This window comes from Pleurodeles waltl, chromosome 4_1 (genome assembly GCF_031143425.1).
Source record: "Pleurodeles waltl isolate 20211129_DDA chromosome 4_1, aPleWal1.hap1.20221129, whole genome shotgun sequence".
NCBI classification, from domain to species: Eukaryota; Metazoa; Chordata; class Amphibia; order Caudata; family Salamandridae; genus Pleurodeles; species Pleurodeles waltl.
The window spans coordinates 76,305,955-76,318,091 of record NC_090442.1 but is presented as its reverse complement, the minus strand read 5'-3'; the positions used below and the strand labels follow the sequence as shown (position 1 = coordinate 76,318,091).

The 12,137-nt window shown below is 40.9% G+C and overlaps 6 non-coding genes across 6 annotated transcripts; all 6 read left to right on the top strand.

The window, feature by feature from the left end:
• The first annotated feature begins 1,016 nt into the window (after positions 1 to 1,016).
• Positions 1,017 to 1,088, top strand: TRNAC-GCA (transfer RNA cysteine (anticodon GCA)). The gene has a single exon. It is a non-coding gene; the product is annotated as a tRNA-Cys (tRNA).
• A 2,093-nt stretch (positions 1,089 to 3,181) lies between these two features.
• On the top strand, positions 3,182 to 3,253 carry TRNAC-GCA (transfer RNA cysteine (anticodon GCA)). Its single transcript has one exon. It is a non-coding gene; the product is annotated as a tRNA-Cys (tRNA).
• Positions 3,254 to 5,346: 2,093 nt separating this feature from the next.
• TRNAC-GCA (transfer RNA cysteine (anticodon GCA)) lies at positions 5,347 to 5,418 on the top strand. The gene has a single exon. It is a non-coding gene; the product is annotated as a tRNA-Cys (tRNA).
• Positions 5,419 to 7,510: 2,092 nt separating this feature from the next.
• Positions 7,511 to 7,582, top strand: TRNAC-GCA (transfer RNA cysteine (anticodon GCA)). Its single transcript has one exon. It is a non-coding gene; the product is annotated as a tRNA-Cys (tRNA).
• Positions 7,583 to 9,674: 2,092 nt separating this feature from the next.
• Positions 9,675 to 9,746, top strand: TRNAC-GCA (transfer RNA cysteine (anticodon GCA)). The gene has a single exon. It is a non-coding gene; the product is annotated as a tRNA-Cys (tRNA).
• A 2,091-nt stretch (positions 9,747 to 11,837) lies between these two features.
• Positions 11,838 to 11,909, top strand: TRNAC-GCA (transfer RNA cysteine (anticodon GCA)). Its single transcript has one exon. It is a non-coding gene; the product is annotated as a tRNA-Cys (tRNA).
• Positions 11,910 to 12,137: the final 228 nt, after the last annotated feature.

Sequence of the window (12,137 nt, the reverse complement as noted above, 5' to 3'; positions counted from 1 at the left end):
ATAGCATTGTTAAAGACATTACCACGTGAGGGACACAGAAATTGCATTTTAAAAGACATCTATGTGAACTTGCATCGATTAGAAGAGATAGTGACTGTGTGAGAGTTGTATGGTACTGCTAACCAAAGCACTGTTAAAAAGAAGTCTTTCCTCACTAGAGTTGTGTTCTGTCAATGTCTGAGGCAGTGGATTTTTAAATGAGCTAGGAGGCTTAGACTGGCTGAGTCACTGACAGCTTTGCACACTTACTGCAGAGAGTGAGCAGACGAGAGACTAAGACTGAAATTTAGGGCACAGAGTGATTGCAGAAGAGAGTAAGACTCACTCTCACTTCCAGCATGGTGAGTAGACAAGAGAGTAAGCTAGTCCCACAGCTGGAATCCCAGAGTAGGTATAACTCAGTGCTAGTCAGAGTCCATGGTATTATATGTGACGTCTGCACTCTACAGCCTGCTGCTCGCAGTAATAAGGTGTGTGTGAAAGCATATTTCAGGAAAAGAGGATGTGTATAGCTCAGCAGTAAAGTATGTGACTGCAGAACAAGAGGTCCCCAGTTCAAGTCTTGCTTCCCACTTCTCCTTTTAAGGAACAAAAAAAATATTCTCTGTTACTTATTTCAATTTCTGGAGATTTCTTGAAAGTATGTCACAGAAAAACCACTAATTAAAAAGAGTTTTAGGTTTTATCTGCGTCCGTAAGAGGGTTGTGTGAAAGGACCAGCAGCCGGTCTCCATAGCAGTCCCTGTGACTAGTGAAGCAAGAGTAAGCTTGAGAGTGAATTGGCACCCTTGGCCTAGGACCTGCTGTCATGCTATGTATTTTGGTGTGAATAGTGAAGCATCAGGTGTGTTGAGTGTGTCCATCAGCTTGTAGCCAGGGGCATGAGTCAGGCTGTGTCCCAGACCCTGTGACTAATAAATCAGCAGGTGGTATAGAGAGCCTATAAAAGAGGAAGCCGTTCTGATGAGATCCACAGCAGCAGTTTCTAGTCCATCCACTTCCAGATAGTACAACAAGGGGGTATAGCTCAGTGGTAGAGCATTTGACTGCAGATCAAGAGGTCCCTGGTTCAAATCCGGGTGCCCCCTTAATACTTTAAAGAAGCTGTCAATTTCTTTCTGTATCGCTTTTGTCAATTCTTGGGGTTTTTTTGAAAGTATGTCACACTAAAACGACTAATTAAGCAAAATAGCTCAAAGTTTTATGTGCATCCTTATGACTCTTGTTGAAAATTAACAGTTTTCACACTCACACCCAGTAACTGCACCATGGATCAATCTGGGTGCCCCCTTCACACATGAAAGAAGCTTTCAATTTCTTTCTATATCACTTTCTACAATTCTTGGGGATTTATTGAAAGTATTTCACACTAAAACGACTATTTAAACAAAATAGCTCAAAGTTTTATGTGCATCCTTAAGACTGTTGTGCGAAAATTAACAGTTTTCACACTCACGCCCAGTAACTGCACCATGGATCAATTCGAGTAAAACAAGAGTTCGTACATTGGCACACAGGGACAAATTGAAATTTGCGTACACAGCATGATACTGTGTACTTTAATACATCTTTCTACATTCTGTAGTGTGCAGCACACAGATAATGTTTTACGGCATGGATTTATTAACAAGCATTGCTTCTAATAATTGAGCATATAGCAGAAATTGCAGGTGCAAAGAAAAAATACATAGGTAAACAAATCACAAGTTTCTAAATTCCACTGTATTTACCACAGCACAGCTGATTTGTTGTGCTTTAAGAAACACTGTGTGCCTGTACAGCAGCAAAGATGTGAGTGTGTGGACACTGTATGCCCGTAATGCTTTCACAAATGTCCTTATACTGTAACAGAAGTCTCTGCAGTTTTAGAACTGAGTTTGGACAGTAGCATGTGTGCTTACTGATAGTAATATGTGTAAGAAACAAATGCCTGCATGCTGTTACTTGTGTCTTTCTCCAGTAGCACACCTATTTACTGTAATTAGTATGTAAGGTAACGTCGGCTAGACAAAACTGGACCCAAATGCTGGTACACTGTGACTGGCCTGTGTACTGTTTCCAGTGTGTTTCACTAGTATCACGCCAGCTTACCGTTACTAGAATGTACAGTAAGACTGGTCCAATATGTATACCATATCAAATTGTTTTACCATAAAACAAAGATATAGCATTGTTAAAGACATTACCACGTGAGGGACACAGAAATTGCATTATAAAAGACATCTATGTGAACTTGCATCGATTAGAAGAGATAGTGACTGTGTGAGAGTTGTATGGTACTGCTAACCAAAGCACTGTTAAAAAGAAGTCTTTCCTCACTAGAGTTGTGTTCTGTCAATGTCTGAGGCAGTGGATTTTTAAATGAGCTAGGAGGCTTAGACTGGCTGAGTCATTGACAGCTTTGCACACTTACTGCAGAGAGTGAGCAGACGAGAGACTAAGACTGAAATTTAGGGCACAGAGTGATTGCAGAAGAGAGTAAGACTCACTCTCACTTCCAGCATGGTGAGTAGACAAGACAGTAAGCTAGTCCCACAGCTGGAATCCCAGAGTAGGTATAACTCAGTGCTAGTCAGAGTCCATGGTATTATATGTGACGTCTGCACTCTACAGCCTGCTGCTCGCAGTAATAAGGTGTGTGTGAAGGCATATTTCAGGGAAAAGAGGATGTGTATAGCTCAGCAGTAAAGTATGTAACTGCAGATCAAGAGGTCCCCAGTTCAAGTCTTGCTTCCCACTTCTCCTTTTAAGTAACAAAAAAAAAATTCTCTGTTACTTATTTCAATTTCTGGAGATTTCTTGAAAGTATGTCACAGAAAAACCACTAATTAAAAAGAGTTTTAGGTTTTATCTGCGTCCGTAAGAGGGTTGTGTGAAAGGACCAGCAGCCGGTCTCCATAGCAGTCCCTGTGACTAGTGAAGCAAGAGTAAGCTTGAGAGTGAATTGGCACCCTTGGCCTAGGACCTGCTGTCATGCTATGTATTTTGGTGTGAATAGTGAAGCATCAGGTGTGTTGAGTGTGTCCATCAGCTTGTAGCCAGGGGCATGAGTAAGGCTGTGTCCCAGACCCTGTGACTAATAAATCAGCAGGTGGTATAGAGAGCCTATAAAAGAGGAAGCCGTTCTGATGAGATCCACAGCAGCAGTTTCTAGTCCATCCACTTCCAGATAGTATAACAAGGGGGTATAGCTCAGTGGTAGAGCATTTGACTGCAGATCAAGAGGTCCCTGGTTCAAATCCGGGTGCCCCCTTAATACTTTAAAGAAGCTGTCAATTTCTTTCTGTATCGCTTTTGTCAATTCTTGGGGATTTTTTGAAAGTATGTCACACTAAAACGACTAATTAAGCAAAATAGCTCAAAGTTTTATGTGCATCCTTATGACTCTTGTTGAAAATTAACAGTTTTCACACTCACACCCAGTAACTGCACCATGGATCAATCTGGGTGCCCCCTTCACACATGAAAGAAGCTTTCAATTTCTTTCTATATCACTTTCTACAATTCTTGGGGATTTATTGAAAGTATTTCACACTAAAACGACTATTTAAACAAAATAGCTCAAAGTTTTATGTGCATCCTTAAGACTGTTGTGCGAAAATTAACAGTTTTCACACTCACGCCCAGTAACTGCACCATGGATCAATTCGAGTAAAACAAGAGTTCGTACATTGGCACACAGGGACAAATTGAAATTTGTGTACACAGCATGATACTGTGTACTTTAATACATCTTTCTACATTCTGTAGTGTGCAGGACACAGATAATGTTTTACGGCATGGATTTATTAACAAGCATTGCTTCTAATAATTGAGCATATAGCAGAAATTGCAGGTGCAAAGAAAAAATACATAGGTAAACAAATCACAAGTTTCTAAATTCACCCTGTATTTACCACAGCACAGCTGATTTGTTGTGCTTTAAGAAACACTGTGTGCCTGTACAGCAGCAAAGATGTGAGTGTGTGGACACTGTATGCCCGTAATGCTTTCACAAATGTCCTTATACTGTAACAGAAGTCTCTGCAGTTTTAGAACTGAGTTTGGACAGTAGCATGTGTGCTTACTGATAGTAATATGTGTAAGAAACAAATGCCTGCATGCTGTTACTTGTGTCTTTCTCCAGTAGCACACCTATTTACTGTAATTAGTATGTAAGGTAACGTCGGCTAGACAAAACTGGACCCAAATGCTGGTACACTGTGACTGGCCTGTGTACTGTTTCCAGTGTGTTTCACTAGTATCACGCCAGCTTACCGTTACTAGAATGTACAGTAAGACTGGTCCAATATGTATACCATATCAAATTGTTTTACCATAAAACAAAGATATAGCATTGTTAAAGACATTACCACGTGAGGGACACAGAAATTGCATTTTAAAAGACATCTATGTGAACTTGCATCGATTAGAAGAGATAGTGACTGTGTGAGAGTTGTATGGTACTGCTAACCAAAGCACTGTTAAAAAGAAGTCTTTCCTCACTAGAGTTGTGTTCTGTCAATGTCTGAGGCAGTGGATTTTTAAATGAGCTAGGAGGCTTAGACTGGCTGAGTCACTGACAGCTTTGCACACTTACTGCAGAGAGTGAGCAGACGAGAGACTAAGACTGAAATTTAGGGCACAGAGTGATTGCAGAAGAGAGTAAGACTCACTCTCACTTCCAGCATGGTGAGTAGACAAGAGAGTAAGCTAGTCCCACAGCTGGAATCCCAGAGTAGGTATAACTCAGTGCTAGTCAGAGTCCATGGTATTATATGTGACGTCTGCACTCTACAGCCTGCTGCTCGCAGTAATAAGGTGTGTGTGAAGGCATATTTCAGGAAAAGAGGATGTGTATAGCTCAGCAGTAAAGTATGTGACTGCAGAACAAGAGGTCCCCAGTTCAAGTCTTGCTTCCCACTTCTCCTTTTAAGGAACAAAAAAAATATTCTCTGTTACTTATTTCAATTTCTGGAGATTTCTTGAAAGTATGTCACAGAAAAACCACTAATTAAAAAGAGTTTTAGGTTTTATCTGCGTCCGTAAGAGGGTTGTGTGAAAGGACCAGCAGCCGGTCTCCATAGCAGTCCCTGTGACTAGTGAAGCAAGAGTAAGCTTGAGAGTGAATTGGCACCCTTGGCCTAGGACCTGCTGTCATGCTATGTATTTTGGTGTGAATAGTGAAGCATCAGGTGTGTTGAGTGTGTCCATCAGCTTGTAGCCAGGGGCATGAGTCAGGCTGTGTCCCAGACCCTGTGACTAATAAATCAGCAGGTGGTATAGAGAGCCTATAAAAGAGGAAGCCGTTCTGATGAGATCCACAGCAGCAGTTTCTAGTCCATCCACTTCCAGATAGTACAACAAGGGGGTATAGCTCAGTGGTAGAGCATTTGACTGCAGATCAAGAGGTCCCTGGTTCAAATCCGGGTGCCCCCTTAATACTTTAAAGAAGCTGTCAATTTCTTTCTGTATCGCTTTTGTCAATTCTTGGGGTTTTTTTGAAAGTATGTCACACTAAAACGACTAATTAAGCAAAATAGCTCAAAGTTTTATGTGCATCCTTATGACTCTTGTTGAAAATTAACAGTTTTCACACTCACACCCAGTAACTGCACCATGGATCAATCTGGGTGCCCCCTTCACACATGAAAGAAGCTTTCAATTTCTTTCTATATCACTTTCTACAATTCTTGGGGATTTATTGAAAGTATTTCACACTAAAACGACTATTTAAACAAAATAGCTCAAAGTTTTATGTGCATCCTTAAGACTGTTGTGCGAAAATTAACAGTTTTCACACTCACGCCCAGTAACTGCACCATGGATCAATTCGAGTAAAACAAGAGTTCGTACATTGGCACACAGGGACAAATTGAAATTTGCGTACACAGCATGATACTGTGTACTTTAATACATCTTTCTACATTCTGTAGTGTGCAGCACACAGATAATGTTTTACGGCATGGATTTATTAACAAGCATTGCTTCTAATAATTGAGCATATAGCAGAAATTGCAGGTGCAAAGAAAAAATACATAGGTAAACAAATCACGAGTTTCTAAATTCCACTGTATTTACCACAGCACAGCTGATTTGTTGTGCTTTAAGAAACACTGTGTGCCTGTACAGCAGCAAAGATGTGAGTGTGTGGACACTGTATGCCCGTAATGCTTTCACAAATGTCCTTATACTGTAACAGAAGTCTCTGCAGTTTTAGAACTGAGTTTGGACAGTAGCATGTGTGCTTACTGATAGTAATATGTGTAAGAAACAAATGCCTGCATGCTGTTACTTGTGTCTTTCTCCAGTAGCACACCTATTTACTGTAATTAGTATGCAAGGTAACGTCGGCTAGACAAAACTGGACCCAAATGCTGGTACACTGTGACTGGCCTGTGTACTGTTTCCAGTGTGTTTCACTAGTATCACGCCAGCTTACCGTTACTAGAATGTACAGTAAGACTGGTCCAATATGTATACCATATCAAATTGTTTTACCATAAAACAAAGATATAGCATTGTTAAAGACATTACCACGTGAGGGACACAGAAATTGCATTTTAAAAGACATCGATGTGAACTTGCATCGATTAGAAGAGATAGTGACTGTGTGAGAGTTGTATGGTACTGCTAACCAAAGCACTGTTAAAAAGAAGTCTTTCCTCACTAGAGTTGTGTTCTGTCAATGTCTGAGGCAGTGGATTTTTAAATGAGCTAGGAGGCTTAGACTGGCCTGGTCACTGACAGCTTTGCACACTTCCTGCAGAGAGTGAGCAGACGAGAGACTAAGACTGAAATTTAGGGCACAGAGTGATTGCAGAAGAGAGTAAGACTCATTCTCACTTCCAGCATGGTGAGTAGACAAGAGAGTAAGCTAGTCCCACAGCTGGAATCCCAGAGTAGGTATAACTCAGTGCTAGTCAGAGTCCATGGTATTATATGTGACGTCTGCACTCTACAGCCTGCTGCTCGCAGTAATAAGGTGTGTGTGAAGGCATATTTCAGGAAAAGAGGATGTGTATAGCTCAGCAGTAAAGTATGTGACTGCAGATCAAGAGGTCCCCAGCTCAAGTCCTGCTTCCCACTTCTCCTTTTAAGGAACAAAAAAAAAATTCTCTGTTACTTATTTCAATTTCTGGAGATTTCTTGAAAGTATGTCACAGAAAAACCACTAATTAAAAAGAGTTTTAGGTTTTATCTGCGTCCGTAAGAGGGTTGTGTGAAAGGACCAGCAGCCGGTCTCCATAGCAGTCCCTGTGACTAGTGAAGCAAGAGTAAGCTTGAGAGTGAATTGGCACCCTTGGCCTAGGACCTGCTGTCATGCTATGTATTTTGGTGTGAATAGTGAAGCATCAGGTGTGTTGAGTGTGTCCATCAGCTTGTAGCCAGGGGCATGAGTCAGGCTGTGTCCTAGACCCTGTGACTAATAAATCAGCAGGTGGTATAGAGAGCCTATAAAAGAGGAAGCCGTTCTGATGAGATCCACAGCAGCAGTTTCTAGTCCATCCACTTCCAGATAGTACAACAAGGGGGTATAGCTCAGTGGTAGAGCATTTGACTGCAAATCAAGAGGTCCCTGGTTCAAATCCGGGTGCCCCCTTAATACTTTAAAGAAGCTGTCAATTTCTTTCTGTATCGCTTTTTTCAATTCTTGGGGATTTTTTGAAAGTATGTCACACTAAAACGACTAATTAAGCAAAATAGCTCAAAGTTTTATGTGCATCCTTATGACTCTTGTTGAAAATTAACAGTTTTCACACTCACACCCAGTAACTGCACCATGGATCAATCTGGGTGCCCCCTTCACACATGAAAGAAGCTTTCAATTTCTTTCTATATCACTTTCTACAATTCTTGGGGATTTATTGAAAGTATTTCACACTAAAACGACTATTTAAACAAAATAGCTCAAAGTTTTATGTGCATCCTTAAGACTGTTGTGCGAAAATTAACAGTTTTCACACTCACGCCCAGTAACTGCACCATGGATCAATTCGAGTAAAACAAGAGTTCGTACATTGGCACACAGGGACAAATTGAAATTTGTGTACACAGCATGATACTGTGTACTTTAAGACATCTTTCTACATTCTGTAGTGTGCAGCACACAGATAATGTTTTACGGCATGGATTTATTAACAAGCATTGCTTCTAATAATTGAGCATATAGCAGAAATTGCAGGTGCAAAGAAAAAATACATAGGTAAACAAATCACAAGTTTCTAAATTCCACTGTATTTACCACAGCACAGCTGATTTGTTGTGCTTTAAGAAACACTGTGTGCCTGTACAGCAGCAAAGATGTGAGTGTGTGGACACTGTATGCCCGTAATGCTTTCACAAATGTCCTTATACTGTAACAGAAGTCTCTGCAGTTTTAGAACTGAGTTTGGACAGTAGCATGTGTGCTTACTGATAGTAATATGTGTAAGAAACAAATGCCTGCATGCTGTTACTTGTGTCTTTCTCCAGTAGCACACCTATTTACTGTAATTAGTATGTAAGGTAACGTCGGCTAGACAAAACTGGACCCAAATGCTGGTACACTGTGACTGGCCTGTGTACTGTTTCCAGTGTGTTTCACTGTTATCACGCCAGCTTACCGTTACTAGAATGTACAGTAAGACTGGTCCAATATGTATACCATATCAAATTGTTTTACCATAAAACAAAGATATAGCATTGTTAAAGACATTACCACGTGAGGGACACAGAAATTGCATTTTAAAAGACATCTATGTGAACTTGCATCGATTAGAAGAGATAGTGACTGTGTGAGAGTTGTATGGTACTGCTAACCAAAGCACTGTTAAAAAGAAGTCTTTCCTCACTAGAGTTGTGTTCTGTCAATGTCTGAGGCAGTGGATTTTTAAATGAGCTAGGAGGCTTAGACTGGCTGAGTCACTGACAGCTTTGCACACTTACTGCAGAGAGTGAGCAGACGAGAGACTAAGACTGAAATTTAGGGCACAGAGTGATTGCAGAAGAGAGTAAGACTCACTCTCACTTCCAGCATGGTGAGTAGACAAGAGAGTAAGCTAGTCCCACAGCTGGAATCCCAGAGTAGGTATAACTCAGTGCTAGTCAGAGTCCATGGTATTATATGTGACGTCTGCACTCTACAGCCTGCTGCTCGCAGTAATAAGGTGTGTGTGAAGGCATATTTCAGGTAAAGAGGATGTGTATAGCTCAGCAGTAAAGTATGTGATTGCAGATTAAGAGGTCCCCAGTTCAAGTCTTGCTTCCCACTTCTCCTTTTAAGGAACAAAAAAAAAATTCTCTGTTACTTATTTCAATTTCTGGAGATTTCTTGAAAGTATGTCACAGAAAAACCACTAATTAAAAAGAGTTTTAGATTTTATCTGCGTCCGTAAGAGGGTTGTGTGAAAGGACCAGCAGCCGGTCTCCATAGCAGTCCCTGTGACTAGTGAAGCAAGAGTAAGCTTGAGAGTGAATTGGCACCCTTGGCCTAGGACCTGCTGTCATGCTATGTATTTTGGTGTGAATAGTGAAGCATCAGGTGTGTTGAGTGTGTCCATCAGCTTGTAGCCAGGGGCATGAGTCAGGCTGTGTCCCAGACCCTGTGACTAATAAATCAGCAGGTGGTATAGAGAGCCTATAAAAGAGGAAGCCGTTCTGATGAGATCCACAGCAGCAGTTTCTAGTCCATCCACTTCCAGATAGTACAACAAGGGGGTATAGCTCAGTGGTAGAGCATTTGACTGCAGATCAAAAGGTCCCTGGTTCAAATCCGGGTGCCCCCTTAATACTTTAATGAAGCTTTCAATTCCTTTCTGTATCGCTTTTTTCAATTCTTGGGGATTTTTTGAAAGTATGTCACACTAAAACGACTAATTAAGCAAAATAGCTCAAAGTTTTATGTGCATCCTTATGACTCTTGTTGAAAATTAACAGTTTTCACACTCACAGCCAGTAACTGCACCATGGATCAATCTGGGTGGCCCCTTCACACATGAAAGAAGCTTTCAATTTCTTTCTATATCACTTTCTACAATTCTTGGGGATTTATTGAAAGTATTTCACACTAAAACGACGATTTAAACAAAATAGCTTAAAGTTTTATGTGCATCCTTAAGACTGTTGTGCGAAAATTAACAGTTTTCACACTCACGCCCAGTAACTGCACCATGGATCAATTCGAGTAAAACAAGAGTTCGTACATTGGCACACAGGGACAAATTGAAATTTGTGTACACAGCATGATACTGTGTACTTTAATACATCTTTCTACATTCTGTAGTGTGCAGCACAAGGATAATGTTTTACGGCATGGATTTATTAACAAGCATTGCTTCTAATAATTGAGCATATAGCAGAAATTGCAGGTGCAAAGAAAAAATACATAGGTAAACAAATCACAAGTTTCTAAATTCCACTGTATTTACCACAGCACAGCTGATTTGTTGTGCTTTAAGAAACACTGTGTGCCTGTACAGCAGTAAAGATGTGAGTGTGTGGACACTGTATGCCCGTAATGCTTTCACAAATGTCCTTATACTGTAACAGAAGTCTCTGCAGTTTTAGAACTGAGTTTGGACAGTAGCATGTGTGCTTACTGATAGTAATATGTGTAAGAAACAAATGCCTGCATGCTGTTACTTGTGTCTTTCTCCAGTAGCACACCTATTTACTGTAATTAGTATGTAAGGTAACGTCGGCTAGACAAAACTGGACCCAAATGCTGGTACACTGTGACTGGCCTGTGTACTGTTTCCAGTGTGTTTCACTAGTATCACGCCAGCTTACCGTTACTAGAATGTACAGTAAGACTGGTCCAATATGTATACCATATCAAATTGTTTTACCATAAAACAAAGATATAGCATTGTTAAAGACATTACCACGTGAGGGACACAGAAATTGCATTTTAAAAGACATCTATGTGAACTTGCATCGATTAGAAGAGATAGTGACTGTGTGAGAGTTGTATGGTACTGCTAACCAAAGCACTGTTAAAAAGAAGTTTTCCTCACTAGAGTTGTGTTCTGTCAATGTCTGAGGCAGTGTATTTTTAAATGAGCTAGGAGGCTTAGACTGGCTGAGTCACTGACAGCTTTGCACACTTACTGCAGAGAGTGAGCAGACGAGAGACTAAGACTGAAATTTAGGGCACAGAGTGATTGCAGAAGAGAGTAAGACTCACTCTCACTTCCAGCATGGTGAGTAGACAAGAGAGTAAGCTAGTCCCACAGCTGGAATCCCAGAGTAGGTATAACTCAGTGCTAGTCAGAGTCCATGGTATTATATGTGACGTCTGCACTCTACAGCCTGCTGCTCGCAGTAATAAGGTGTGTGTGAAGGCATATTTCAGGAAAAGAGGATGTGTATAGCTCAGCAGTAAAGTATGTGACTGCAGATCAAGAGGTCCCCAGTTCAAGTCTTGCTTCCCACTTCTCCTTTTAAGGAGCAAAAAAAAAATTCTCTGTTACTTATTTCAATTTCTGGAGATTTCTTGAAAGTATGTCACAGAAAAACCACTAATTAAAAAGAGTTTTAGGTTTTATCTGCGTCCGTAAGAGGGTTGTGTGAAAGGACCAGCAGCCGGTCTCCATAGCAGTCCCTGTGACTAGTGAAGCAAGAGTAAGCTTGAGAGTGAATTGGCACCCTTGGCCTAGGACCTGCTGTCATGCTATGTATTTTGGTGTGAATAGTGAAGCATCAGGTGTGTTGAGTGTGTCCATCAGCTTGTAGCCAGGGGCATGAGTCAGGCTGTGTCCCAGACCCTGTGACTAATAAATCAGCAGGTGGTATAGAGAGCCTATAAAAGAGGAAGCCGTTCTGATGAGATCCACAGCAGCAGTTTCTAGTCCATCCACTTCCAGATAGTACAACAAGGGGGTATAGCTCAGTGGTAGAGCATTTGACTGCAGATCAAGAGGTCCCTGGTTCAAATCCGGGTGCCCCCTTAATACTTTAATGAAGCTGTCAATTTCTTTCTGTATCGCTTTTTTCAATTCTTGGGGATTTTTTGAAAGTATGTCACACTAAAACGACTAATTAAGCAAAATAGCTCAAAGTTTTATGTGCATCCTTATGACTCTTGTTGAAAATTAACAGTTTTCACACTCACACCCAGTAACTGCACCATGGATCAATCTGGGTGGCCCCTTCACACATGAAAGAAGCTTTCAATT